Genomic DNA, 15,186 nt, shown 5'->3' with positions numbered 1-15,186 from the left:
TTTTAAAAAAAATTTGAAATAACATTTTACGCAATTTAAGAAATCTAAAAATTAATTTTCAATTTAAACATTATTAAGTATATATTATGATTTATGATATATAAACCGGAAAATTATTTTCCTATTTCTAAAAGAATTTGAAAATAATTTTTCGGTTTCTTATTGTTATATGATCAAAAAATTATCTTGATCGGGCACGAATCTCAAGACAAAAAAATAAAGTTAGAAATTTCAAAAAATAAATCTATGATCATCTGATCTCTGATTTCAGCAAACTTATATTCGAGCTGAGCATCTCAGAAATACGAACCTAACAACACCAAATTCAACTCGATCCGAACCCAAATGGGTACAAATCGAAGACCCGAAGCAAATTCGGAAGGTTCAATCCATAATTTGGATTACCAAACATTTTCCAAATATGACATGCTTATAGTCGAATCGAGTGGCTAGACGAGACAAATCCAACGAGCCAAAGATCGCTGAATTTCGATATCATTAAGACCTTCAAATGTCTGAAGAACGATTCACGATCAAGGGATTCAATATCGGTCGTCCATCCAATCAACTCCACCTTTGCCCTTGATCCTCCTCCTATTTACAGGTCATGTCATTCTCAAAAAACTATAAATAGCTCATCATTTCTCTTAAGAGGGGATCCCACCAAGAAGAAGAGAAGAAGGAAAAGAAAAGTGAAGAAGGGAATAAGGGAATAAAACTCCTCCTCGATCACCGTGAGAGTTTAGCCCAACGTTCAAGTGACACTGAAGTTCCGTTCGACTTCCAAGTGACGCCGAAATTCAGTCCAATCTTCAAATGACTCTGGAATTCATTTTGAATACACAACTTGTTTGTAATTAGATTTTAATCCGGAAGTGAATCATTGTAATATGATCGTCCTAAATTTTAAGTACGAGTCAACTTCTTGTACCTCAAGCAAACACTAGTGAAATTTATTCAACTGGGCATGGCTCAGTGGTTTTTTGAAAAGGATTCTCCACGTAAAAACCCTAGTGTTATTTTATCTTCTGTTTGTGTGTTGGATATCCGTACAACGTTGATACAAAAACTTTCTAACTCTATTGCCGGGTATATTTTAGCCCGTCATATATATATATATAGAATAATAACATTTTTTTAGATTTCGCGAAGATAGAGAAATATGTAGTTTAACGTCTTAGCATTGTACGAAGATCCAACACACAATTAGATAAGTGAGAGGGTGCAGCATTCATAAAAGACACCAGAATTTTTACGTGAAAAACCCCTTAAAAGAGGGAAAAACCACGTGGTCTGGCCCAATATGAATGAATCTACTAGTATTTGCAATCGATTACAAATGAGGCCCTTCTAAGAGAGAAGGCCTTGGCTTAATGGTATAAATGTACATCACATAGAACGCATTACATGGTGGGAGTTACAATATTGACATGTTTGTTTGGTCGGCACGACCATAATCGATAGGATAGAGGCCGGAAAGACCGTTGTCTAGTGATGGAGATCGGGAGGACCATTGTAGCTGATGGAGGTCAGAAGGATCGTAATCGGCAGGAGAGTAGGGTCAGAAAGACCATTGTCTAGTGATGGAGGTCGGATGGACCATAGTCGGTAGGAGACCAGGGTTAGAAAGACCATTGTCTGTTGATGGAGGTCAGAAAGACCATAATAGGTAATGGAGGTCGGAAGAACTGTAGTCGGCAGGAGATCAGGGTCTGAAAGGCCGTAGTAGGAGGGTGGTACTTCAGGAGAACTCTCGACGTCAAGTGGTGGCCCGGAAGAAGTTCGGGCCTCAAGTGGTTGTCCAATGAAGCAACGGCGTCAGGCGGCGGTCCAATGAAGGTGATGGGCCTCAAGTGGCGGTTTGGCGGAAGTCTAAGCCTTAGGTGGTGTCCTGGTGAAGCAGAGGGCCTCAAGCGGTGGTCCGCTGAAAGTCCAAGCCTCAGGTGGTGGTCTGGTGGAAGTCTGGGCCTCAAGTGGTGGTCCGGTGGATGTTCGGGCTTCAGGTGGTGGCCTGGTGGAGCACAATGCCTTAAGTGGTGGTCCGGAAGAAGTCCGGGCCTGAGGTGGTGGTCCGGCGAATCAACGGTGTTAGGTGGTGGTCTGGTGGAGGTGAGGGCCACAAGTGGTGGTCCGGCGGTGCAACGACATCAGGCGGTGGTCCGGCGGAGGTGAGAGCCTCAAGTGGTGGTTCGGTGAAGGTCTGGCGGTGGTCCGGTGAAACTCCAGCATTGGTCGAGAAAGAGCTTCTTCCTTATCTTCTCTTCTTGCTTCGGTCCCCCTCTCAAGAGAAATAAGGGGTCTATTTATATATTTTGTGGAGTGGCATGGCCCGTAAATAGGCAAGAGATCAGGGGTAAATGTGGAGTGGTTGGATGGACGGCCGATATTGAATCCCTTGATCATGTACCATTCGTCATATTTTTGAAGGCTTTCATGATGTTGGAATTTAGCAATCTTGGGCTTGTTGGATTCGTCTCGTCGAGCCGCTCGATTCGACTATAATCTCGTTAAGTCTGGAAACCGTTTGGTAACACAAATTGTGGTTCAAATCTTCCAACAACGCTTCAGGTCCTTGATTTGTACTCATTTGGGCTTGGATCGAGCCGAATTTGGTTTCATTGGGTTCGTATTTCCGAGACGCTCAGTTTGACTATAAGTTTGCTGAAATCGGAGTTTGGATGGTCCCATTTTTAATTTTGGAAGTTTCCAACTTGATTTTGCCTTGAGATTGGTGCCCAATCAAGATAATTTTTTGATGATGTATCAAGGTTAATTTAAACAAAGGTGGATTTTTGGTGACTTGGCTAAAAATAAATTAATTTAAACAAATATTAATATACTTTAAATTATATTTACTAAAAATAATAGAATTAATCATAAATTTACCTAACTAATATAAGAAAAGGTTAAATTTATTTATTTTATTATATATTTTTATTTGATAATTATAATGAATAATTACTATTTTTTGAACTAATATTTATTTGATAATTAAAAAAATAGTAATTATTCTTTATGATTATTAAATAAATTTTGACCAGGCAGTCCAAACTTTTAACTATCGAGATATTGTTCGATTTGACCTAATGGATTTACAATTTTGTTCAGTTGGTGTAACTTTTCAAGAGGTCATCTATTCCATAAATTTTTTAGGATGAACAAGCTTAATTGTGGAGTTTCTTATTGAACTTTCAACCGTTACATCAAAACACTACTTGATGTTTAAAATTTAGTTTTTTTTTACTGAAGGAATTTCGCATTCTTTGTGCTGATGGCTTCACCCCACTCATTTAAGAAAGCCATTCCCTCCTCCTGAGTAAGCCAACGCCATACTCTCTTTTTTGAGCAATTATTAGGTCCTTTCACTGGATGTAGAGGAAGGTTCGGTTTTAGGCAAAAATAGGTCAAAAAGTGCAAATACCGAGTTTTTCAAAAAACTCGGTATTTTTTCAAAAAACTCGGTATTTGCACTTTTTTAGGCAAAACCGAACCTTCCTCTAGGTCCTTGCACCGGACCAAATAAAAATCCCTCTTTTTTTGGTTCGGCTATTGTTCGCTCTTTTTTATTATCTGTTTTCCCTCTCTTACATGCAATTATCTTTTAGATTAATACATAGGCTTTACCCGTAATTTTTTTTTTTAAAAAAAAAATCTCTAATTAATTTCCATGGTGACATCACCTGAAAAATGACAGGTTGCTTGACGGGTGAGTGTTCTTTGTGGTTCGAAGTTAGTAGCTGGAGCCATGTGTTCCAAATATTAACCACTCACAAAAAAAAAAATTGTGTTTGAAATGTGTGACACGTGTTTTCACCTGTGGAATGTGTGACACGTATTTACACCTGTGGGGACAAATATTAAATTTCTGATGTGCCATCTTTTTTATTGATGAACTGTTCTTTAATTCTAATCTTATCTTCACTTTAATCAAAAAATTAAGAGGGATTTACATACATACCATTTTATTTTATGTTATTTACATATCTATCATCTATCACCCACATAGAATAAAAATGGGTGCACATAATTAAATATTAAAGTTTATAGGGTGGTATGAGCGGTGATAATGAAACATGGAGTGAAATATTTGATATTAAAATCTTATATGAGTGATAGGAATGTAATATTAAAATTTTAGATATTAGATATATAAATAGCATGAAATAAAGTGACATGTTTGTAACTTTTCCAAAACATCTTATTTTAAGTGAAGGTAATTTGGTTCAGAATAAATCAAGCAGATTCAAATCAAGTAAGTTCAATGGACTCAATGTCATACCCATCTATTTAATAGAGAACTCTTATTGCATAGGCAACTATGATTCAAGAACTCATCCTAAGTGAAAATAAAGCTTAATAGTTAGCCCTAGTAACTACTATATATGAAGACAGCTCTAGCGACAACTTCAGGAAGGATGATTTCTCAAGATTAACTATTGATCGACTACTCGTCTATTCGACTATCGAGTCAATGACATCTTCTTCCAAGCTCAACAAATGACTTGTTAAAATCGGTGTTGAGAAATTTCTAGATGTGTGCCCATATATATATATAACTTTTATATCATACATTAATTGTTATCTAAAGTAAAGGCAATTATACTTCTAATTTACTTAAGAATTATTATTATTTTTGTGCTTATGTGACATCTTATTTAGTTTTGTATGAAATTAAATAATGTGTAAAAACCAACTATTATATTTGTTGCGTCCTGGAATATTCACGGCGGTAGAGAAATATATGGTTTAACGTCTTAACCTTGTACGAAGATCCAGCACACAAGCAGATAAGAGAGGGGGGGTGAAACATTCATAAGAGACACCAGAGTTTTTGATAACATATCAATATTTTATTTTAATGATGAACTGAAACAAAATATATACAAGTAAGTTAAATAGGATCATGGTCCCTAATTTAAGTAGTTAATTGGTTTTCATTTTTTGCATTTCTCATTTTAAGTGAAAGAATGGTCTCTCTTTAAAACGCCGCTTCAAACGTGAAAGATCAAAAATATCAATTTTGTATTTCAATGAATTCAAGTGCGCTTCATGTTACATCCTAGAATATTTGTAGCAGCAAAGAGATATATAATTTAACATCCTAACTTTGTATAAAAATCCAACACACAAATAAAAGAAGCAGGGAGGGGTGTAACATTCATAAGAGACATTGAAATTTTTACATTAAAATTTTTAAAAGGGAAAAAACCGTGAGGCCTTGCCCTACTGAAATAATTTCAGTAGTGTTGGATTGTTGATTATAAATGATGTCCTTACTCATATGAAGATGTTGACTCAATATAGCAAATATACATTCTAAATAGCTCATTATATAGTTGGAGTTGGAAGAATTCAATGATATAAGAGCTGTTCTCAAGAGAGTTTTAGCCTGTTCTTTTGGTCAGTAGGACTGTATTTGAGAGACGGAAGTTGGAGAGATTGTATTCAGAGGGTTAGAGTAGTCGGAAGGACCGTTGTTGGCTATGAAGGTCGAAAGGGCCGTAGTCAGACGACAATGATGAGGGGCCGTGATTGATGGAGGTCGGAGGGCTTTCAGCAGGTGTAACGATAACAAGTTACCATTGTGTGATTGCCTTAGAGGGTTTAGGAAGAGATTGTCAAGAGGATTGGAATTTGAATGATCCGAGTAGTAGTTGCGTGAGGAACATCCTGTAGTGTGAAGGCAATAGCTTGGAAGCAACAGGGATGGATAAGTTTTATCAAATGGGTTCTGTCAGGTTGTCAGCATATCCTCAATGTAGAGCCTGGGAGTGCTTTTAAGTGTGAATATGCTTGCTTAAGGAATTGTTCTTGCGCTGCTTATTCTTATACTGGTGAAGGCTCTTTGTGGTTTGGTGATCTGTTTAATATCCAAGAACAGCACCGGGGAATTGATCAAGTGAAATCATCATACTCTTTTCGTGGATGTAGGCATCTTCGTCAAATCATATAAATTGTTGTTTTGTTTGTTGTGTGATTTATTATTTCAGATGTGTTTATTGCTCAACATCAACTTTACTCGTTGTCAAGAAGCTTGAAGACTATAGTCAAAAGGAGAGAAGCAGACTCGGAATGAGGTGAGCACAATAGGGACTATCCAACACATTAACCTTATTATCCTCCTTGGCTTCCGTATTGAAGGCAACAATAGGTGACTGGTCTATGAATTCACTCCAAATAGCTCCTATCTGTTTCATGGTAGAAAAAAAAATTGTTTTGGAAAAATCAGTATCAGATTGTGCTTGGAACTGCTCATGGCTTAACTTATCTTCACGAGAAGTGTGGGGACAACATCGTTCATTGTGATATCAAACCAGAACATATCCTTGGATGCTTCGTTTGTGCCAAAATTTTTAGATTTTGGCCTCTCAATGCTTATAAACCGGGATTTAAGTCGGGTCTTGACTTCAATTAATGAGAGGAACAAGAGACTATCTTAATCCAGAATGGATCTATGGAGTTGCTATTACCAGTTTACCACTAAAGCTGATGTTTATAACTATGGAATGATGCTTTTTGAGATTATGTTTTTGTTTGGGACGACTTTCTTTTTGCTTTTAAAGTAGATTTTCAGTACAAAAATTTCTTAAACTAAATATTTTTATACTATAAAGCTATTTTATAAAGCAGTAAGAAAGCCGTCCCAAATAAAGCCTATATCAGGGAAAAAAATGCGGATTTTTAGGAGGATAATAAACTTGGGTTTTTCCCTGCTTTTGTTGTGAAAAAGCTTATGATAGGATATTTTATTAGTTCGTTGGATATTGCATTAATAAAAGAAAGCAAAAGAAAACAAAGGGTTACAAAAGCATAAAACTAAGTATGGGCTATGGATTCACTGTTATTCCTCAACGTAGACAAAAAAGAAGTAGGAATTTTACAATTACCTTTTCTCTATATAAAGAAGAAGAGGGAATTTTACCCGATTTAGTTAGGAGATCAATCATGTTTATGATCCAAATACCAATTGTTTTCCCCTCCATATAAACATACTCAAAAGTTCACGATGTGATTCAAACTTAAGAAATCTAAACCAAGATCTCAATCACAAAATCAAGAGGATGCTTCATTATAAAATAGTCCAATCAACTACAAGGTTTTTGGCAAGAGATGAATTATTATCAATTCATCTAAATAGAATACACTAAAGATCCTACCATTTTTTAAAGGTTGTTGAAAATGGCTGAATTTATGAATTTTTAGTTGGATTAAATATTATTTTTAATGTTGTAAGGGAACAAATGATCAAAAAGTAGAATTGTTTACTTTCCTTACATGAAATCATTGCTTTCACTTGAATGAAAGAAGGGAGAAGGGCAGTTATGATTACCAAATAAAAGATTAACTCTAATTACAGTTGCTGCTTACATTAAAAAAAACTTGATTCAAAACTCTATTTTTTTCAAGGAGCACAACTGCATAAGCAATCACACCTAATAAGGATGGTTAATAGATATTTCCTATGATTCACATATTCCAATAAAACTTAATGCACAAAAGAAATATGTTGGAGGATTCATAGTAAGCCATTAAATAAAAGCTAGAGAATATTAAGGGGTCAAGCAAAAGAATAGAGACATGCATAAGTGATATATGTGAAAGAAAATAACACTTAAAAATTACCTATTGTGTCATAGAAAGAATGAATAGAAGAGTTGAAAATTTTTATAAAAAAACTTGAAAAGATTGGTATAACATGTAGTTGTTCTCTTGCATATTTAGATATTTTACTGTCTTTTAATGCATTTAAAGTCTAAGAGAGACTTAATCCTAGCTCTTGGGTTATTGATTTAGGAGCAACAAATTATTAATAAACAATTCATACAAATTTATTTCATAAACCACCTATTCCAGCAACAAGAAAAAATAACCATCGATGATGAATCATTGATTGCTAAGTAGATAATCTTATAAATAAATCCCTTATAATTTGAAATATCTTTTATGTTCTTAAATTATTAATCAATTTATTATCTATCCAAAGTTAAATATATACTTAAATATATTTATCTTCATATTATATTGTATATTTTAGGAGCAAGAAACAAGATTATTAGACTTGCTAAAAAAAGAGATGCTCTCTACCATCTTATGGAATGAGATGACTAGTGAAGCTTCAAACTACCAGTTATATAATCTATCCTTTTTTTGAAACTTTAAATCCAAAAAAGAAAAGATATGGCTCCAACAAGTATGCCTTGGCTATCATTCTTTTGTTATTATACAAAAATATGCTTCCTTTATTTTTCACAAATATTAATAATGAAGAATATCATAGTAATACTTGAGTTAACAAAACCAAGCGACCACTTTTCAATAAGTAATACAAAAATTCAGTCCCTTTTCCCTCATTCAAAGTTATATATCGGGACCATTCTTAACACTTACATATTTGGGCCTCAATGATTTGTATCATTTATTGATAATTGAAGGTCTGTGTTATGGATCTTCTATTAAAATTCAAAAGTGGTCTGAAAATGAATGGGTTGTGGTTTGGTAGTTGCGTCGTAAGATGATTCAATGGTTGTGCTCGAGGGGTCTATGATGGAACCCAAGGATCGGCAGCAGCTAAGGACTCCGGCGGAGACCTAAAACCAGAGAAAGAAAAAAAAAACGAAAAGAAACAAGGAAAGTTCTTCCCAGAACAGAGAACCGTATATTTCTTGTAATATGATAAAAGCTACCTTTCTACTTACACGTTGTGTATAAGTATACCTTTTTCCACATGTAAAACTAACTTTCTAATAATAAGCTAACCATCAAAAAGTGAAATAACACTCTACTAACAGAAATAGTACTAGGGTAGTGGAGATGGAATGCCTAACCGAATTCAGCATAAACGAATAAGTGGCGGGACGTAATAAGCGCCTGCATTAGTCTATATATAGATTTTGAGAGTGACAGGTCATATAAATATAAAGAAATGCTTAGACAATCCATTGGATGCCGCACATTAGTTCCCTTGATGATAGACTAGTCTTTAAGCATTTAAACGCCTCAAAAATGCAAAATTAAGTTATCTCAGGCTTGTTGGATTCTTCTCATCGAAACATTCAATTTGAATATAAACATGCCAAATTTGAAGGTCATTTGGCCATCTAGTTAATGTTTATAAGTTTTTAATTAAACTTCCAGTATTTGATCTAGGCTCATTTGGACTCGGATTGTATCTCCTTTGCTGTTGTTGGGTTCATCTCATCTCTATATTCAGTTTAAGTATAAGCTTGCTAAAATCAAAATTCAAATGATTTTGAATTTAATTTCATAAGTTTTCAATCCATATATGCATGGAGATTCATGTCCGAACAAGATGATTTTAGTTGACTTATGAATACTATCTATTGATCCATAGGTTTAATGTTGCCACCTCATTAATTCATGGATTATTATACTTATTTTATAATTATTATTCTGCCTACTTATCTGTCACGACCCAACCCAATCGGAATGAATCCCATCGCGTCGAGTCGCGACGGACGAATCCAGGATCTAGCTTTGGAATTTGGTTTCAGACTTTCTTTCGAATAATCTTACAGAAAACACAGAGCTACTATTAAACTTCCAATATACAGAAATTCATCTAACATTTCTTTCTTCTCATTCTTTAAAATAATCATGTACAATACAGCGTATGGCTATAAACAGAAAGAACAGAACAGAAGAACAGCATAGCCATGACCATACAAAAATCAAAAGTACCTAATCTCATATCAGATACAGAACGGCTAGTCCAACACCTCCTTCCCTTTCATAGAACCTGAAAACCACGCAGATAACAAGGATGAGCTAACAGCTCAGCAAGACTACACTAGCCAATCAAAATCTCCAGAAATTCTCATATCAAAATACGCATAAAGGCGTTAAAAATATTTGCCGTACATAATTCAGATAATCGTACAAAAATCAGAATATAAGACAGAGGTCAGAGATTCATACAAAATAGAAAATCAAATAGAATACCTATATTCGTTCTGAACAAATGATGTAACAGAGATAGAAGAACTAAATCAAATTTACGTCACAGAATTATTCAAATCAGAATTCAACCAAAGTTCAGAATATATTTTAGAAAACATTCAAATCACATTTCATCACAGATTTCTCTGACCCAGATAGAATCTCAAAGGATTCTGGCCCCTTATGCCTTCCTTTCCTGACATAGATAGAATCTCAACGGATTCTGGCCCCTTATGTCTCCCTTTGTGCTTACAGCACCATAATATATCAGATATACATAATTATCAGATCAGAATTCATTTTCATATTCCCGGACCTAGACAGAATCTCAACAGATTCTGGCCCCTTATGCCTCCCTTCCCTAACACAGACAGAATCTCAAAGGATTCCGGCCCCTTATAACTCGCTTCTGATATCATTCAAATCACATCAAACATCAAATCACATCAGATTCAGAGAAATCAGATTCGTATCAGAATATTGTCAGAGAGTATAATGGCAGACAACAGAAATTTCAACAGATCAAATCACAGTTTCAGAAAATTATCAAATTATCACAGATAGTGTAAAACATCATTTTAAGACTTTTATTGTACTGAAGAATAATTTTCTAACATCCAGATAATTTTTTATTTGATAAAAACTTCGCATAATTCAAACTACCCGGTGAAAACTTTTCAGAAAATACTCAAAACATGCAAAAACATCATCTCTACAACATACTTAAAAGTTATGTGGTAAAAGTTTCGTCGATACAAAGATGGATCACTTTTAGGCTAACGAAAACGAAAATCGAAACAAGAAATATGTCAAAAACCACATTTCTGAAAATTGAGAAAGGCATAATGTGTCTTACCTCAAGTCGATCAACTTTCCTAATTGCGACGACGGACGAAAACGGATCGAAGACGCCCAAAATGCAAATTTCCTTCTTCTTCCTTCGTTCTCTCTCTCTCTCTCTCTCTCTCTCTCTCTCTCTCTCTCTCTCTCTCTCTCTCCTGTTTTCTCTCTCTTCAAAAATATCTCAAAATATCTATTTAATGAACTCGATCGTTCAGACGTTACTCTTCGTTCGTCCCGGGACGATCTCCTCTGGACAAAAATCGTATAGACGAAAATTAATTCCAATTTGTTTCGTCCCTGGACGATGCTCTCGGGAAAAATTTCGTCCAGACGAACTCAGGTTCGTACAGACGAGCCTGCACTTTACTCGGTTCGTACAGGCAATTCGTACGTACTAACCATACAGATTTTCAACATTTTCTTCAGTTCGTACTGACGGTTCGTTCGTACTAACAGCACAATTTTTTTTTTTAAAGAACTTGAAATTTGAGGGTTTCATATTATCTATCTATGACCTGTAATTATTCTTTGAGAATTTATATGTTTTTTAAGATTGTATAAATATCACTCGATTGTTTGAATGGAACACCCAACTAATTATCTCCTATTCTTATTAGTTGTCCCTCTCACTCAACCTCTCTAGGTTTTACACGCAACTTTTATTAGTATTTTTGTAATCTATCTTTGATAGAGATTGTGTTGTATTAAGATTAGAAGATGATTATTTATGTATCATTTTGATGCAAATTTGTTTTTCAACTATCTAATATGTGACTAAGCATATAACGATCCCAAATATCTTCATCTTGTTAAGCACGATTTTTGATTCAAAGTGTGAATCTTAACGCACTCAATGGAAGCCAAATTGATACTAAATTTTGGCTTCAAAATTTAATCTAAATGCTGAATAAAATCCACGTTGCACAAGACATTCTGGGACAAATTGTGATGCAGAGTATTTTAACTATAGGAATAAAAAATCTAGTTTTATACGTATTTCTATAAAGTTCTCTTGCTAGCTTATATATAGAATATTTGATGCGGTGCATGATAGTACAGCTAGTAGTATACTTATTATTATTAGTTTGCTTATTATTTGTCTCTTTTATTTTACTGTGAGAAATGGTCTTCCCACTATCCTAATTTGCTTCTTTAGGTAAGAGAGTACAAGTTAGCGTTTGGTTATGCTTAACCATTTTCAGCGTGAGGAAGAACTCACGATAGTTTGGTTTTATACTTACTGGAGAAGGTCTTTCCTTCCTCAGACTAAAATATTATACTTTTTGAGCTTTGCCCTAGTACTATCCTCTGTTCCTCTTCTTGTTCTTCTTGTTTTCTCAGGTTACCCTGCTTCTATCGAAGTATACCACATCAGTTTTTGGTATCAGTGCCAGTGGCTTGGTGAGATGGCAGAGAGTAGCAAACGTGTATCGGGCAATGAGTACCGCAGCTTGGAAGCTCTTTGGGAGTCACACGCTGACGTTGTGAAACGGTTGGATGATCTAAATCTGAGCTTCAATAGCCTGGCGACGGAGCTGAGGCGAGACCGTGGGTTAGGTGGAAATCCGGCCAGAGAAAATGCTCCCAGACCTTTGCGGTTCGTTACGCCTCCACCGCCAAGGCAAGGCGGGCGTGGGTTTCGTGGACGGCGGTCATTTCACCATGTTCAGGTATTGTCATATTCGGACGAGGAGGTTGAAGATGGATTTCTGGATGGATTTCAAGATTCGGACGCAGACAATGTGGCGCCGCAATACCAGCATCGGAGGCCGATGCCTTTCGATAGGCAACGTGGCGAGTTTCGGGCTAAGCTCGATATTCCCTTCTTTAAGGGGCGGTTGAATATCGAGGACTATCTTGATTGGGAGAGGGCTGTGGAAAATTTTTTTGATTATATGGAGGTTGAGCTTGAAAAACAAGTTAAGTATGTGGCTTGTAGGTTGAAGGGAGGGGCAAGTGCATGGTGGTCTCATCTATCGCAGTTCCGATGGAGAGAGGCCCGGGGCAGTGTGCGAAGTTGGGCGCGTATGAAGCAACTACTACGATCACAGTTCCTCCCCACCGATTACGAGCAATTGCTCTACCTGAAGTATCAGCAATGTACCCAAGGAAACCGCTCTATAAGTGAATACACTGAGGAGTTCTATAGTCTTTGTGCTCGAAATGACCTGCATGAGTCTACTAATCAATTAGTAGCCCGGTACGTTGGGGGGTTGAAAGACACAATCCGGGACAAGTTAGAGTTGAATGCGGTGTGGTCGTTGGCGGAAGCAGTCAATTTCGCTCTCAAGGCGGAAATGCAAATGGATCGGCAGTCCCTCAGCAATTCATCTAGGCGGAAGTATACTGAACAGGGTACCGACTTGGGCAAGCCGTCTAGCACACCAGCAAGGAAGTTCCCCGGGCAGCTGGAAAGCAATCCTCAAGGAATCATTGGAAAATCCCCAACGGAACCGAGGGTTCATCCGAAACGTGCAATTGTAATCAGAGAGAATCCTTATGCAAAGCCCCAAGTGATCAAGTGATTTCGGTGTTTTCAAGTCGGACACAAATCTAATGTGTGTCCTAATCGGCCCCAATTACAGCTGTTGGATGCGGATGGTGAAGACGAGGATGGGAGTCCGGAAGAACAACAACAGATAGAGGTGGAGGACGTCGAAGGTGATAAGGGTGATCCGCTTATATGTGTCCTAGAAAAGCTGCTGCTGGCACCTCGGCGACCAAACAACTCTCTTCGTCACACCATTTTTCGGACGTGGTGCACAATCAATGGGAAGGTCAATGACCTGATCGTAGATAGTGGAAGCACAGAAAACATTGTGTCCCGAGCTGTGGTCCAAGCGCTCCACCTCAAAACGACAAAACATCCGCAGCCGTACAAGATTAGTTGGGTGAAGAAAGGAATGGACGTTAGTATGTCCGAAATGTGCCGAGTTGCGTTCTCCATAGGCAAACATTACTCTTGCGAGGTTCTTTGTGATGTCCTCGACATGGACATATGTCACCTAATCTTGGGGCGCCCTTGGCAATTCGACGTCGGAGCTGTGTACGATGGTAGAGCCAACACCTACTCTTTTGAGTGTAAGGGAAAACGGCTGAGGTTGATCTCGCACATCACTGACATTCAAACCAAGGATGTCGACGCGAAGGCCGCCACGTACATTGTATCAAGTAATTTACTTTTCTCTTCCTGGAAGCAACAACTGCCTATGTTTGCACTTGTGGTTCAGGAGCAGGCGGCATCTTATGGAGAGATGAAGCCAAATTCTTGCATCCAAGAAATGCTGGAGCATTTTCGGGATGTCCTGTCCGAGACTCTTCCATCCGCCTTACCTCCACTAAGGGAACTGCAACATCAGATCGACTTCCATCCAGGTGCGGCCCTTCCAAATTTGCCGCATTACCGACTGAGTTTGAGGGAACAACAAATCCTATAGCAGATTGTGGAAGAGTTATTGGAGAAGAAACTTATTCAGCCCAACCTCAGCCCTTGCGCTGTTCCTGTATTATTAGTACCCAAGAAGGATGGGAGTTGGCGTATGTGTGTGGACAGTCGAGCTATTAACATGATTATGGTGAAATTCTGTTTTCCTGTCCCCCGTGTGGATGAGCTGCTTGAAAAGCTCACGAATGCCACCATATTCTCTAAATTGGATCTCCGAAGCGGTTATCACCAGATCCGGATTCGACCTGGCGATGAGTGGAAAACCGCCTTCAAAACGTGTCACAGCTTGTACGAATGGAAGGTGATGCCATTCGGTATTTTGCAACGCGCCCTCGACCTTCATGAGGTTGATGACGGAGATCCTCAAACCGTTCCTCAACAAGTTCTACGTTGCTTATTTCGACGATATTCTTGTATACAGTCGTTCATTACCGGAACACCTGGATCACTTGCATCAAATCCTAACAGCTCTACGGCAAAATAAGCTTCATCTCAATCCTGCCAAGTGTGAGTTTGCGGTGTCCAGTACCTATTTCCTTGGCTTCATGATATCCGCAAGTGGCGTGAAGTTGATCAAAAGAAGATAGCAACAATCACGCAATGGCCGGTTCCGCAATCCTTCTTTGATGTTCCCAGCTTTCACGGCCTCGCAAACTTCTACCGCCGATTCATCCAAAGGTTCAACATTCTTATGGCGCATATTACTAATTGTTTGAAGCTTAAACAATTTCAGTGGGCGGAGGAACAACAACGCAGCTTTGAGGCTATTAAAGCCGCATTAATCTCGGCTCCAGTGCTTGCTCTCCCAAATTTTGGCAAACATTTTCACGTGGACACCGATGCCTCCGCCACCGGCATTGGTGCTATCTTGAGTCAAGACAACAAGCCGGTCGAGTTCTTTAGTGAAAAATTAAGCCCTCCAAGGTAGAAGTGGACGGTCT

This window comes from Dendrobium catenatum, unplaced genomic scaffold, assembly GCF_001605985.2.
Source record: "Dendrobium catenatum unplaced genomic scaffold, ASM160598v2 fragScaff_scaffold_1242, whole genome shotgun sequence".
NCBI lineage: Eukaryota > Viridiplantae > Streptophyta > Magnoliopsida > Asparagales > Orchidaceae > Dendrobium > Dendrobium catenatum.
The sequence above is the reverse complement of the archived record's forward strand: the minus strand, read 5'-3'. Positions refer to the sequence as shown.